Consider the following 16,476-nt stretch of genomic DNA (forward strand, 5'->3'; position numbering starts at 1 on the left):
TTAAGTTTTAGGGCAGCTTTTTGGAGGAATGAGTTTTATAACTTCTAGAAGCATCAACAAGCATCCTGGAAGATGTTTGGTGTTACCTGTCTGACTGAGTTAGAGGACAGCCCACTTCAAAAGTCAACAGTGATGTAGTCAATTGACAGGGACATCATTCCTTTTTAGTAATACTGGGTATAACTTTGAGGTAATATCTAACTAAAATCGGTGCCAAGAGTGGTATTTTGTGAACAGCACCGAACCCATTCAGAGAGCTCTGAAATACCTCTTTCCAGAGAATATGTTGAGAAGTTATTATCAATGTGATCATTTAGACAGCTATTTTTATTCAAAGATTTTCTTGGCCGATGCTTATTTTTTCCAGTTTGTCTGCATTGTGCTGAATTGACAGACTATTTAATTCATTAATGTCATATTTTAGCCCATCTCCCAGATGATTGTGTGCAATACATTCATTCATATTTAATTAAACTGTATTGGATATTTGTAATATTTCAAATATTACACAATAAATATGTGCTTTTTGTCGTTACATTTAAAAAATTAATATTGTTCTTGAGCTATATAGGAGATGAGCTTTTTAATTCTAGTGATATTTTTAGCACTACCATTTCACAAATTAAATTTTTTACTAAATCCCACTTTCTTAATTTTTTTCCTGGACAGAAAATAAATATTTAATAAAGCAAACTAGAGCTAAGTTTGTCTGGGGCACATGCAAACATAAATTTTAAGAAACCAGCCAACAGTATTGGAAAATGTAATGCTGCTCTATCATTTAGGGGGAAAAATGTGTTTTCAATTTTTCATTACATTTCACAATAGTGGTGTGAACAAATTGCATCTAAAATATGTGTTTTGACTAAAGTAATTAAAGTGTGGACATTGAGTTATTCTGATATTTGAAACTAAAGATTGTCTGCTTTATTATTTCTCATCCATCAATTCTTCCCCCCCCCACTTGCAGTGATCTTAAAGTTACTTTAGCATAGTCACCTTGAAGGTGAATTCTAAGACTCTGATTAGGAGCTAGTACTTTATTTCCTAGATACTCTTTTGGCAAGTACAATAGCACGATGATATGACTCATTTGGGAGGATGGGTTGGAGAGTCTGGCAGAGATTTGATCCTTTAATCAAAGGTAATGTCCTTTGATCAGGGGCATAATGTAAACAGACCAGAAAAGCAGATTCAAGATTGCTTTAGTAAATGCCAGGTCCCAGATCTATTTTTAGGTAGAAGGGATGCATGGACAGAAAGCCCATCTAAACGCTACATCTAACTTTTTCCAGTTGAATGTACACTCAATTTCATCTCTTCTTTCTATCATATTCCTGATGTTCCCATAACTTTAGTATTCAGGTGGCATTATGCATATTCAAGAAGACCCTACTGTGATGCTGTATGGAATCTGGGGGATACTTTAGCATATTATGAAACCAATATTGTAAAATTGCAATGAGTTATGCCAGATATGCCATGTAAGATATCTGCAAAAATGTTATGATTTGCCAGATATGATAATCTCATTTATGTGTTTGTATCACCTTTGTATTTTGGTTTATAGATATGTATGTATGTCTGTATTATCAAACTTGGGCTATGCTTCTGGGTGACACCCTCAGACAGTTTGGCATCAGCACTGCCTAGCCTACTTGATGGTCCATTAAGGACCATCAGCTATACAACCGACCCATTGAGAGAAGAAAAGGGATACACTTTATAACTCAGCAAGACATGCAGGGGAAGGCCTATGGACAGAAAAGGTTTCCAAGCCATGTGCTGGGCAGCTTGTGCTAGAAACAAAGGAAGCACAGGCCGCATGGCAAAAGACTATAAAAGGCAGCTGCATCTTCTCCATTTTGTCTTTAATCCTGTTTCTTACCTCTGGAGTAAACTTTCTACAAATGAAGCTCTAAACAAAGGACTGAATGACCCATCCAAGCAGTGGACATGTTCCAGATGGACTTTCAAGCCAGCAAACTCATCAATACTGGTAGGAACCTGATAAATGGACTTTGAAGACTTTGTATGTATGTTTTACCATTTAGCATCTCTCTTCTTGTTCTTTCTTTTTTCTTTATAATAAACCTTTCTTTTAGACACTAAAGGATTGGCTGGTATTTTGTTTCCTATTATTTTTCTGCTCCCTATGCCCCTTTTCTTTGTTCTACAGGTTTTATTATTACAGGATGGCTTTTGGAAAAGGTACATTTTGCATTGTGTTCAGAAAAGAACAATGTATCTGATCACCTGTAGAAAGGAGTTCCACAGTTGGGACCTCATTGTAGAGAACTTCCTGGCCCATGATCTTGAACATTTGAACCTACTTTCTCTCTGCTTTATATTCCTAATGAGCAAGTTGTCGTGGAGGGTCACAGGCGAAGCCTTGTTCTAATCCATTAAAAGTTTTGAAGATAAGATCCCTCAACAGGATCTTGAATTGTATTTGGTAATCAATAGAAAGACAATGGAGCATGCACAGCAACTGTGTCCTGTGCTCTTAGCATGTTTCCTATTTAAGAAACTGCTATAATCTTCACAGGCGATGTGAGTTGCAGTAGTGAAGCCTGAATGATCTGCAGGAGGTGCAGGACATCTGTTCTGAGGTCTGGTGCTTTCACACAGGCTCTGGTACTCCCCCCACCTTCAACTCCTTGGCTGCACAACTCCATTGCAACTAGGGTGACCAGACAGCAAGTGTGAAAAATCAGGACCTGGGGTGGGGGGGGGGGTAATAGGAGCCTATATAAGAAAAAGACCCCAAAAATCAGGACTGTCCCTATAAAATCGGGACACGTGGTCACCCTAATTGCAACTGTACTACCAGGGATTGACACCCGGCTATTGATGCCTGCAGAATCCTCACAAGTTACTGCTTGGAAAAACTAGCATACCCTTCATCTGTATTATCTTTTCTGACCAAACTAAACAGAACCTTGAACCTGGCCCACTGACTTCTCCCCCTGACCACCCAGTCTGCTCCCCTCAAAGCCATCCCTTGGGTAGGGGCGAATCAGGGCGACGACTCCGGGCCCTGTGCTTTCTGGGGCCTTGTGGGCTGGTGCTATTGGCTGGTGCCATTAGTCTCGGAAGACAGAGATGTGGGAACTAGAGGTGCAGGGGGTGCTGCAGCACCCCTGGGCTCCTAGCTGCCAGCCCCACACCCGGGCTCCCAGCTGCCGGCCCTGTGCACCCAGGGCTCTGCTGCCAACCCAGGCAGTCCAGCAGCAGGCTGGATCTGTCCCGCCGGCCCAGCCGCCGATGCAGAGCAGGGCCCTCAAGCCAGCGGGGGCTGATTTGTCCCGGGCCCCGCACCTCCCTAGGGATGGACCCTGGCTTCCCTTCTCTCATGCAGATACCCAGATCTTCACAGAGGCCTCCACATCGTTTGGAGGAGGAGAATGTAAACAAGACCACTTCTGTGGGTATGGATAGAAATCTGTGCCAGGAGGACTTGATTTAGGCCATCAATTTAAATGGGCCTGTTCGCAGAGTATGGTATTACTCAACATGAGCAAAGGCTATACAATCTAGTCCAATGGAGTTGTACAAAGAGTTTCAATGAAATCAGAGTGTGTCTTCTGCTTTTCATTGTGTTTGTGAAATCTTTTTGAAATTTTTAGATAAATTATAAAGCTAAACATCAATCATTTCAGACAAAATAGATCCCTTTTTGAGATAAATTATTTTCATTATGCAAACAATTAAATATAATGATTTCCACATGATTTTACAGCCAAATTACTACTTTTGTGAAAATTTCATGAAAATATTAAATTCAGGGAAAATGTAAATGTAAAATTTTTGCAAATACATGTTCCATAGTTTTATACTGTCCAGTTAGTAGTGGAGTCATGTATGAAAAACATAGGATTCTTTTCCGGGTGGCTGATGCATTAGTTTGTGGCTTGCCAGTTGGTACTTTACTGTTTTAATTGTTTCAGATCATGTGCCATCACAATTCGACTGACAATTATACTTCAGTGACATATTACAATGCTGCAAACGAGTCTTTACAGTTTCCTCAAGACTCTACCTAGACAACATAGATTTCTGAGAACAATCTATAATATACATTGAAGAAAAACATCCTACTTCTAATGATTGTGTCTGAATTTCTCGACATTGACAATCTGTGACCTTCACAGGTACTTGTCTTAGCTTCCATTATGCTATTTCTGTTTGAGGAATCCTCCTCTAAAATGATAGGTCCTTTTTGAATGAGAAGTAAAGGCAAATATTTCACATTTGGAACAGGGGGTTGGTATTGTGACATTTAGGCATGTCACATTGTTAAAATGCATAATGCAATGTGTCAAAATGATTCAATGCTGTCTCCACAACAAACATTTATTGTGATATACAACACACTAGAGATGTGCAGCTATTTAAAAATAAAATCTTCAACCAATACCTACACTCCTTGCTAATGATTATATACTCAGACATATACAGCTCAACACATATTCTTCACATCTATTGGTTTTGCATTATAAAACCCTAAATAGTTTGGGATCTGCCTACTTAAGAGGCAGCTTTTCTCTCCATACCATATACAAGTACTCAAGCTGAAGTCCTTTCATAGGAGAGATCTGCTGGCAGACCATTGAGGGGCCCAGTTCAGTTGCCCTACATGGTTCAGTCATTTTTAGAAACAGTAAAACAACATTTTCCATATTGGTTAGATTAATGGGCACTTCCATACTGTATGGCAGTATGCCAATTTCTTAGCTACATCCAGCCAACATCTAAAACATATCTAAAAACATTTATCGATCCCTCTGGTATAATATTATGACATTGTTTAAAGTTTGTACATTTCATTTTAACGGTTTCAAAAAATACCATAGTATTTTCTTAGATACCTTTCCTGGCTAAAGCTTTATAAAATGTGTGCCTTTTTGTCTTTCAAGCATCAAGGAGAAAGAATTCGTACAAACAACCATAAATCTGGTATTTCCTAACTTTTGAATGCTTGACTTTGCAACCTAAATAATATTCTTGTAGCTTAGTTTGTGACACACATACACACACACACACATACACACACACACACACACACACACACACACACACACACACAGAAGGGAAACAATTTCAAGGAAAAAACCAAGAGAAGTTATTTTTGCTCTTAAGCAATGAGCTGTTGTAATTTCCCTAAATTTAACTCTGAAAATCAGGAAAACAAACAAAACAAACAGCCCCAAACAAACAAACAAACAAACAAACAAACAAACAGCTCCAAACAAACAAAATAAAACACATCACAAGTTGATCCTTTGCTTAATCTGAGGAGTATAATAGTGTACAGAGTTGAGTGAATAATTGATTTTTTGGTTTGGGGAGCCACATTGAAAATTAAAAAATAATAATAAAATAATAATTCGTTATGACTGAACTGAAACTGATATTTTTGTGGGTTTCTCACCAAAATAAGAAACTCCCCACCCCCAAAAAATAGTTTCAGAAACATGAAATATGACTGGCATGTAATGAATGAAACTGACATGCAATAGCAGTGGTGAAACTGTGAAGAATGTCAATTTCAGTCAGAATTTGCAAGGCCTCCCAGGGTCTGAGACTCTGAAGCAGCCCCTGGCCCCAGGGTAGTCCACATGGACCCTGGGAGCCTATTCCAAGACCTCCAGTTGGGGCTCTCAGCAGGACCGGCTCCAGGGTTTTGGCCACCCCAAGCAGCCAAAAAAAAAAAAAAAGCTGCGATCACGATCACAATCTGCGGCGGCAATTCGGCGGGAGGTCCTTTGCTCCCAGCGGGAGTGAGGGACCGTCCACCAAATTGCCGCCGAATACCTGGATGTGCCACCCTTCTCCGGAGCGGCCGCCCCAAGCACCTGCTTGCCAGGCTGGTGCCTGGAGCCGGCCCTGGCTCTCAGGGTTTCCAGTCTCCCTCACGCAGAGCCAGGAGCCAAATCCCAGTTAGTGTTGGGACTTCCGGGACTACCAGGCTCCCGGCTGCACAGCAGGGAGTGGAATCTGAGAAAATAACATAAAAACATAAGAACAGCCATACAGAGTCAGACCAAAGGTCCATCTAGCCCAATATCCTGCCTTCCGACAGTGGCCAATGCCAGGTGCTTCAGAGGGAATGAACAGAACAGGTAATCATCAAGTGATCCATCCCCTTTTGCCCATTCCCAGCTTCTGGCGAACAGAGGCTAGGGACACCATTCCTGCCCATCCTGGCTAATAGCCATTGATGGACCTATCCTCCATGAATTTATCCAGTTCTTTTTTGAACCCTGTTATAGGCTTGGCCTTCACAACATCCTCTTGCAAGGAGTTCCACAGATTGACTGTGTGCTGTGTGAAGAAATACTACCTTATTTACTTTCTCCACACCAGACATGATTTTATAGATCTCTATCACAGGGATCGGCAACCTTTGGCCCTCGGCCCGACTAGGTAAGGCCCTGGCGGGCTGGGCCGGTTTGTTTACCTGCTGTGTCCACAGGTTGGGCTGATCACAGCTTCCACTGGCTGCAGTTCGCCGTTCCAGGCCAATGGGGGCTGCGGGAAGCAGCAGCCAGCACATCCCTTGGCCCGTGCTGTTTCCCGCAGCCCTCATTGACCTGGAGCAGCGAACTGCAGCCAGTGGGAGCTGCAATCGGCTGAATCTGCGGATGCGGCAGGTAAACAAACCGGCCCAGCCCGCCAGTGGGCTTACCCTGGTGGGCCGCGGGCCAAAAGTTGCCAATCCCTGCTCTATCATATGCCACTTTAGTTGTGTCTTTTCCAAGCTTAAAAGTCCCAGTCTTATTAATTGCTCCTCATGTGGAATCTGTTTCATACCCCTAATCATTTTTGTTGCCCTTTTCTGAACCTTTTCCAATTCCAATATATATTTTTTGAGATGGGGCGACCACATCTGCATGCAGTATTCAAGATGCGGGCGTATCATGGATTTATATAGAAGCAATATGATCTTCCGTCTTATTATCTATTCCTTTCGTGATGATTCCCAACATTCTGTTAGCATTTTTGACTGCCGCTGCACATTGAGTGGATGTTTTCAAAGAACTAGCCATAATGATTCCAAGATCTCTTTCTTGAGTAGTAACTGCTAATTTAGACCCCATCATTTTATATGTATAGTTGGGATTTTGTTTTCCAACATCCATTACTTTGAATTTATCAACATTGTATTTCATCTGCCATTTTGCTGCCCAGTGACACAAGGCTTTCAAATTCTCAGCTGCATGGCGATTGAGCCTGAAACCCCTGAAAACCCTGGCTCCAGTCTGGGTCCTAGAATTACCATGGTCCCCAGCCCTGGGATAGATTGCATGGTAAATCTGCCACAGACCCTGGAAGCTCCAGCTGTGATTCAGGGTACTGGCCGACTCCCTGGTGTGTGTCCGTTGACCCTGAAACACCAGCAGGTTTCCATTGGATTTTGGTGAAAGTTTTGTCACATCTGCAATAGCTTTGGCATAACATTTTGGTCCAGCAAATTAGCATTTTCCGAGGAAACTAAGGTTTGTTGAAGCCACCTTTGTACTCCTCCAATCCCAGATTGGCTAACTACCTAGTGTAAGCTAGAACTGCCTGGGGGTTGCTCTGTAGTTCATCAGCTGTCAAAAAAGGCTGTTTGACAGTTGGGGAGACAGGGAAGCCTTGGCAGCACCTCCTTTCAACTGGTCATACCCCTGATTCTGCACAGAAGTGTGGGGTTGGCATGGCAGATGCTATAGTGGCTGTATGACACTGGAGGATTTCCCTGACAATGGAATAATCCTCCCAAGGCCAGTTATGCTTAAGAACCACAGATGTCAATGTTTTGTTTTGGTGTTTTTTAAGCTTTTTAAACTTGCTCTTTAGACTATCTGTAGGGTCCTATACTATTTCAGTTTACGGAGAGCAGGATCAGGCCACGTGCTTAACTTTATGATCAATTAATAACTTGTTAGAGCTGCTAACGAAGCTGAAACATATATCAAAATTAAAAATAATTTGAACAAGGCTCAACATATTTGTAAAATATATTTGCATCATCTTAAAAACAGTTCAGTCAGGGAAACTATAAAGACTCCAGCACGCAAAAAAGCTCAATGCATCTAGGATGTGCTATAGTAGTTTGTTCAGCCTTCTTTTTGGAGTATGCTGTTTGAATGGTTAAAACATTGTATGGCTTTTATCTCCAAAGTCTCTGATCCTACTAATTGCACTGGTATTTTTTTAATATTATATTAATAACAATAGATCAGAGCTTTTCTTCTCTTAGAAGTTTATAGTATCAGATACATTATTCCTTTCCATTAGCGTTTCACAAGCAAATGTAATTGTGCAATTTGCATAAAAGAGACAACATAGGACAGATGGTACTGCACTTTGCACATTTATGGCCTGATCTACAGCCTGTTGAAGTAGATGGGAGTCTTTCCAAGAATTACAGGCAGAAAGCTGAAGCTAGAAAAATTGAAACTGGAAGTAAAGAGCAAATTGTAACAGTGAGGATAATTAACCATTGGGATAGCTTAGCAAGCAATGTGATAATTCTCCATTACTTGATGTCTTTAAATGAAAACTAATCTCTTTCTGAAAAATATGTTCTATGTCCACCTCACATTATTGAGTTTGATGCAGCAGTAACACATCATCCCTGGATAGGCTGTTGGCAACAGGAATAGAAACCTGGGACCTCTGGACCTAAACGTATGAGCCTCTAACACCTGGGGTAAGACCTACCTCTGCTACCAAATGTCTGTAGCAGACTCAAATCTCCATATGTGGTCCAGATACTAGAGGAGGACAGAGAACCACACTGAGCAAACATGGGCTATACAGAAATCACTGGGTGAAACTATGAACTTCAATAGGCTTTAGATAGATTTTGTCTCATTTTCATTAAACCCCTATCTGCTATTTTCAGCTAGGAAGTTGGCTGCTCTGTGGAAGTTTTTGTTATTGTGTTTTGTGATATGAAGAGACAGGTGAGCTTATAGAATCATATAAAGGTAGGGCTGGAAGGGACCTTGAGAGGTCATCAAATCCAGCCCCCTGCATTGAGGCAGGACCAAGTAAACTTAGACCACCCCCGACCGGTGTTCATCCAATCTGTTCTTAAAAACCTCCAGGGACAGAATTCCAGCACCTCCCTTAGAAGCCTATTGCAGAGCTTAACTACCCTTATAATTAGAAAGTTATTCCTAATATCTAACCTAAATCTCCCTTGCAGATTAAGCCCATTATTTCTTGTCCTGCAAGGCTCACAAGAACACCCTCGTCCATATTTCCCTGCATACACACCCACCGATTCCTCTTTTGCCTTTTCTGCCTCCGGACTTGGTTTCACTCTCAGTGGGAAAAATGGGAAGCTGTGGCCATTTTGCAAAGGGCAGCCCAAACTTCATCCTGCAGAGGTTATAAGGAAACAGAGACCATTTAAAGTAGGCTGCCTGTGGCCTTAATCATAAAGAGACTAATGGGTGATGGTAGACATATTGAAATAATGAAATTCTCAGTGAGTTATTTTGGAGATTATTTTTCAGCTTCTGGTAAAAGAAAACCATTCCGTTATAAAGAATGATGGAAACAAATTACCCTATTTCTTTTCTTTTAAAGAAATACCTTGACAATAAGATATTAGAATGCCAGAATACTTTCAGCCAAAGACCAATTTCAAATACTTTCCGTTAAATGATACGTGAAACCAATCAAAAATGGCATGTAAAATTCAAAAGGCATAACAACAATACATGAAGTTTCACATTGAAAGACCATCTTTTACAACTCTGGACAAGCTCCCTTTTGTGGACACTTATCAGGCTGCTGTTCTGGACCCAAACTTTTGTGTTCCACTTGCTCTTGGCTTGATGGGACTGACAGAGTTTAGGTATCATCTCTCTGACTCTGGGCTTTTAGGCTTACACTTCAGGTGCAGACTCGGTGTCTGACACCCCTTTTCTCAGTGGGTACCCTATAGTCCAGGGATCGGCAACCTTTGGCACACAGCTCATCAGGGAAATCTGCTGGAGGACCAGGATGGTTTGGTTACCTGCAGCGTCTGCAGGTTCGGCCTATCGCAGTTCTCACTGGCCTTGGTTTGCTGTTCCAGGCCCATGGGGGCTGCAGGAAGCAGCAGCCAGCACATCTCTCAGCCCACACCACTTCCCACAGCCCCCATTGGCCTGGAACAATGATCCGCAGCCAGTGGGAGCTGCAATTGGCCGAACCTGCAGACGCTGCAGGTAAACAAACCATCCCAGCCAGCCAGTGGATTTCCCTGATAGGCCGCGTGCCAAAGGTTGCCGATCTCTGCTATAGTAAAATTACTTAAGCCTGGTGCCATCTCCCCACTAGCTACTGCACACTCTCAGATTTCCACCTAAGCTGTGGACACTCTGGCTTACTGTTTCCTTCTTTGAGGACTACATGACAGTGTAGGCAAGTAACACACAGAGTCAGCAAAGGAATTTCTAAACCCACATGCAGTTTGCTCTGAGACAGCATGTGAGATATACCAATCTATAGAAAAACAAAACCTGCATCCAAATCCTGGCCTGTTTTCTCACCACTCCATGAGACCTTTGGTATTCCATAAGTGTCTTTTTCATGGGGTCCAGAATTCCTTATCTTCTCCTACTACACTTTGTCTGCTTCTGGTCATGGCCTGCAGCCTTTGGTCTCTTGCTGAAGCCAGTGCTTTTAATAAAGTTTCAGTCACCTTTGCCAGGTGACCACTTCAATTCCCTCCTTAGGTGATCAGTTGCTTGGTTGATAGCTTAGCCTAATGCATCCTGTACTAGCCTGCTTGGAAGAATGGCTTCCCCTGGGCATTAGTCGCCTCATTGTTCTGCTAGAGCAGGGTTATTCAGTCCTTCATGAACCTTAATGACTGTCCCATTAAGGAGCAGAGAGACAGAGGTGGATGCGGTAATATCTTTTATTGGACCAACTTCTGTTGGTGAGAAAGACAAGCTTTCAAGCTTACTCAGAACTCTTCTTCAGGTCATCTTTGTGTGGCTCAGAAGCTTGTCTCTCTTACCAACAGAAATTGGTTCAATAAAAGATATTACCTCACCCACCTTGTCTCTCTAATACCCTGGGATTGACACAACTACAACTACACTGCATACCATTAAGGAGAAGACTCTCAGGTGCTAAGTTAGGGTTACCATACGTCCTCTTTTTCCCGGACATGTCCGGCTTTTCGGCACTCAAACCCCCGTCCGGGGGGAATTGCCAAAAAGCCGAACATGTCCGGGAAAACGGTGGCTCTGCTCCTCCCCTGACTCTTCGGCTCTGTTTAAGAGCCGAGCTGCCCGAGCGCTATGGGCTTCAGGCAGCCCCCTTGCCTCCGGACCCCAGCCGCCGGCCGGGCACTTCCCCTCCCGGGCTCTGGCGGCGCAGGGTCTGGAGGCATGGGGGCTGCTCGAAGCCGGTAGCGCTGGGGCAGCTTGGCTCTTAAACAGAGCCGAAGAGTCAGGGGAGGAGCAGAGCCTCCAGCTGCGGCAGCTCTGCTCCTCCCCAACTCTTCGGCTCTGTTTAAGAGCCGAGCGCTACGGGCTTTGGGCAGCTCCCATACCTCCGAACCCTGCGCCGCCGGAGCCCGGGAGGGGAAGTGCCCGGCTGGGGGCGCAGGGTCCGGAGGCAAGGGGGCTGCCCGAAGCCCAAGCGCTACTGGCTTCACGGTTTGCCGGGCAGCCTCCAGACCCTGAGCCCCCAGCTGGGCGCTTCCCCTCCCGGGCTCCAGCTGCGCTGGGCAAGCACCGGCCGGGGGCGCAGGGTCTGGGGGCTGCCCAGCAAACCATGAAGCCGGTAGCGCTGGGGCAGCCCTTTCCCCATGGGCTGGGAGTGGGGGGGAGGAGGGGGCGGAGTTAGGGTGGGGAAGGGGCGGAGTTGGGGCAGGGCTGGGGGTGGGGAAATGGGCGGGGCCAGGGCCCATGGAGGGTCCTCTTTTTTTATTTAATAGATATGGTAACCCTAGCTAAGTCTCCTTCCCTTAACACAGGAGGTATAATGCAAGGATACAGTGAAATACAACCATAAGGGTATAAACACACAGAGCAGGGGTGCCGGAACAGGGGAGCCAAAGGGCCATGGCCCTTCCACTTTTCGCCATGGGCCAGGCCTGCTGCCCCTTCTCTGCCCCCTGAGGTCCTACCCCCAGGCCAGGTCAGAAGCCGGAGCCAGGCAGGGGTAAGAGCCACATGAGCAGCTGTGGGAAGCTGCGGACCCACCATCTTCCCTGGGTGAAGGGCCCAGGGGGGCTGGAATATGGGCTGGGGGATGCTCTTGGTCCCCTCCACCCCAGGCAGATGGAATGACCTGGGCTCCCGGCCCAGTTCCGGCTTCTGGCATGGGTGGGGACACGGAGGAGGCGGGGCCTCATGCCCCCCCCCCCTTTTAGGATGAATCCATCGCCCCTGATACAGAGTGTTCATAAAATCAAACTGGAATTCATAAGTTCACATGGACAGGTTCCCAAACTGTCCCACCATTGATACATAAAGAAAAGCATGCATTTATCCCATTTTAAGCCAGTTTCAGAACCCTCTCTAAGCTATACTGTCACAGCCAGCACTTCCATAATGAAATATGGAGGTTTGAATTGATGGGACTTTGGGGAACTAGTGGAAATTGTTTGGTTCTGATCTTTCCTTTTATGTGCCTAACATACAAATAACAGGCTCTATTTGTTTGCTGACCCTTAATTGATATCTGAATAATTCCATCAAATGACTTTGCAAATATAAAATAACTGTTTGACATGTAAGCCAAGACTCCAGATTTCCGGTTACATGTTTTCTTTCTAGTTTTGGAGGTGCATCAGTCATCACACCTAAGATCACATTATTCAAATTATAGTCTGTCATGCCTAATGCATCCTGTACTAGCAGAACAGCCATCTTGACCTGTGACCCTGACAGTCTACCCTGCTAAAATCCTTATTATTAATATTTCTGGGAAATAAGCTTGGCTCATATTAATTTTTTTAATTAAAAAAATGCTGAAGGTCTGTGCAGGCTATTTTGGAAAAACTCTGAGGGTTTGATAATTTGAGGATAAGAAAGGAGCAGATGTTAACATTACTATATAAAAATAATCTTTTGCAAAATAATCTTATACGTTCAATACAGCCCAGTAATAGGGAGACAATTTAAAGATTGTAAATAGTTAGATTCCTGGCTCTCTTTTAAAATAATTCTAGTATTCTAAATCTATCAGTCCTGTGAAATACACAGGGGACAAGCATCTTGAAAGCTTCAATGGCAAGAATTTACAAATGTTATTGCTAAGGTGAGGTACCTATGTCCATATTAGACACCTGCATCAAAGTGGCCCAACTTTCAAAAGTGCTGAGCACATTCCAGCTTCCATTTAGGCATTGATACTTTAAAATGTTTGCCTGTATGTTTTATTTATTTAGAAAATTGAATTAAATGCTTAGGTACTGTACTGTTAAATAAGATCCATTTATAGTAGCTGGTATTGTAAAGCTGATTTCCTTAAAAATATATGTATATATGTAACAAGCTTGTATGAATTGGTCCTTTCTGAAGAGTCTTAAATAAAAACGTAATAAAGTGATAATCTGAAATGAAGAATAAAAACATGCATCTGACGAAGTGGGTATTCACCCACGAAAGCTTATGCTCCAATACGTCTGTTAGTCTATAAGGTGCCACAGGACTCTTTGTTGCTTTTTACAGATCCAGACTAAGACGGCTACCCCTCTGATACTTGGGAGAGTAGGTATTCCTGGTCAGGTGGCTAGTGATAATTCAAACTTCACAAGTCTCCAAGTGACTACACTGTACCTCCATTAGGGCCAGTCTACATTAGCTACACTGTACCGATGTAGCTATGCCACTGTAGCGCAGCTCGTGCAGGTGCTCTATGCCGACAGGACACAGCTCTCCCGTCAGCGTCATTACTCCACCTCCCCGAGCGGCTGTAGCTATGTCGGCGGGAGAGCTTCTGACATATCACTGTCCACGCTGGCACTTAGATTGGTTTCACTTATGTTGCGCAGGGCAGGGGGTGGCTTTTCCATACCTCTGAGCGACTTAAGTTATATCAAAGTAAGCACTAGTGAGTACAGGCCCTTAGTGTCATCTTTGACTTGACTCTCTTTAGTTCCACACATCTAACATCTCAGTCTTGCCACTTCTTCCTGCCAAACCTCTGCCTTTCCTTTCTCTCCACCTTCAGTGCTTTTGTCTGGGCTCTCATCATTCCATGTCTTGACTACTGCAACCTCTTCTCCACCGGACTCAACTACTCACGTCCATCCAAAATGCTGCCAAAGCCACTTATCTGGCTCGTTGCTCTGGCCATGTCAAGCCTCTCCACAGGCTTTACCCTCTCACCCTTCACATCAAACACAAATTTTACCATTATTAAGACCTTTACCTTTAAGGTCCTTCACAACTCAGCCCTGCACAGCCTAGCTGCTCTAGTAATGTATCACCACATCGATCTTCGCTGTCACTGAGCCAGTCACCCTTAGCCTTTGCAGTCAGTTTCTCCCTTAAAAAACCTTCATGCCTTCTATACCCTCCACAATGTGCCACCCCCCAACTACAGTCCTCCCCACCTATTAGCCTCACTACAGCTCCCCCCCACACACACACACACACTGCTACCCATCCACTGACCCCCACCCCCACCCATCCATCTACAACCCCACCAAACTCCCACCAGGGCCTTGCACCTCTCTACACTCCCCACCTACTGATGTTCCACCCTGCCGTCCCACTGCAGCACCCCAAACGCTGCCCCCCACCCCCTGCACTGTCACAGCATGGCAGAGAGAGCATGCAAGAGACAGGATGAGACCCACCTCCATATTCTCCTGCACCCCAACAGGTAACTCCTCCCCTTCCCCAGGTCCTGTTTCACCACAGCACAGCTGAGAGGGGGCATAAGAGACAGGGTAAGACCCTCCTGGAGTCCAATAGGGGGCTTTCATGTAAGGCCAACATGTTTCAGGTTCCCAAAAAGAAGACACTGCTGGAGGAGGGGAGGGGGGAAATGGAAGGGGGATACAGTTGGGAGGTACTGGCAGGGACGGCTCTGGCTTTTTTGCCGCCCCAGGCAAAAAAGCCTCCGGCTGCCCCCCCACCCCCACCCCCAGCGTGGCAGGGGAGGGCGCGGGGGGGAGGGTGGCCAGAGCGCTGGGGGGAGGTCGGCGAGCCCCGGCCGGGGCTCTGCTCTCCCCGGCGGCCGGAGCCGGAGCACCGCACCGCGCTGCCCCCCTCCAGGTGCCGCCCCAAGCACAAGCTTGGTGGGCTGGTGCCTGGAGCCGGCCCTGGGTACTGGAGGGGTGTGGGTGTGTACTGTAGAGGGATGCTGGAGGGGGTATCTGGGGACTCAGTGTCGCTCCCAGCCAAAGTGGAAGGCTGGCACAGACCCATGATACAGACGGACAGCGCCTCCCTGCAGGCCCCATTCTACAGCGCTGGGAGCCAGGGCCTGGGTGGGCAGAATCCAGGAGCTGTGAGGGACCAATCAGATGTGGATGAAGGGGAGGGATCAATCGGGAAGCGGACCAATCAAGGCTCTTTCTGATCTGCAATGTCTGTTCCGCAAAAAACCTGGACATTGCCTCTTATTTGAAAAATCCTGATGGACAGAGAGTGGAGGATCAAAAAAGAGGCAATGTCCATGGAAACCAGATATATGGTAACCCTACTTTCATGAACACTTGGATTCTGGTTCTTGTGAAGCCAGCCAGCTCTGCAAGAAACTGAACATTGCTACTTTATTACATAGGAGAGGTAACTATAAAGACATGTAAACCCAGGTTCATGTTTTAGGATTTTGTTTTACATTGTAACCAGTTGTTTCCATCACTTTCTCTCTCTTCCAGTTAAATGTTTATTCTTCCTTAAATAAACCCACTTCTGTTTTATTATAAGTGCTCACATGTGCTGTGTGGTTTACAGGAGAGGTGGTTTAAAGTAAAACTGGTAAATTGGAGTTCACTGCTTCTTTGGCTGCAAATGATGAGGAGTATCTGTGAGTAGCTCGTGTTAGGGGCTGGATATCACAGGGGGGGATGATTCAAAGAGGCTCAGGGACTGGAGTTCACCTCTTGTTAACCTGCAAGAGGAAGTTAGGGCTGGTATCGCCCAGAGGAGCATGTTTGAGTGGCTGAAAGACTGGTTAGGGAGCTAACACGCAGCTACCACAAGGAAGATTCCCTCTCACAGAAGCAGAGGGTAACAAGGTGACTCACAGTGCTGGGTACCCTAAGAGCCATCGCAACATCTATAAGGAAGTCAATTGTAGGCATCATCATCCTTGAGATGAAAACTGTTGTATTATTTGCTACACTTATCTGATTACCTGTGCAGTGAAGTATCATAGCAGCATCCCCAGAAATAAAGTCGCACATTGCTAGCACAGAAGAGAGACACTGAATGATCCATTCCACTTCTTGTCTGCACTCAGCCACCTCTGCCTTCCTCCTGAGACATGACCTGTCACATCCTTCCCCCCATT

Source organism: Chrysemys picta, chromosome 1 (genome assembly GCF_011386835.1).
Source record: "Chrysemys picta bellii isolate R12L10 chromosome 1, ASM1138683v2, whole genome shotgun sequence".
NCBI classification, from domain to species: domain Eukaryota; kingdom Metazoa; phylum Chordata; order Testudines; family Emydidae; genus Chrysemys; species Chrysemys picta.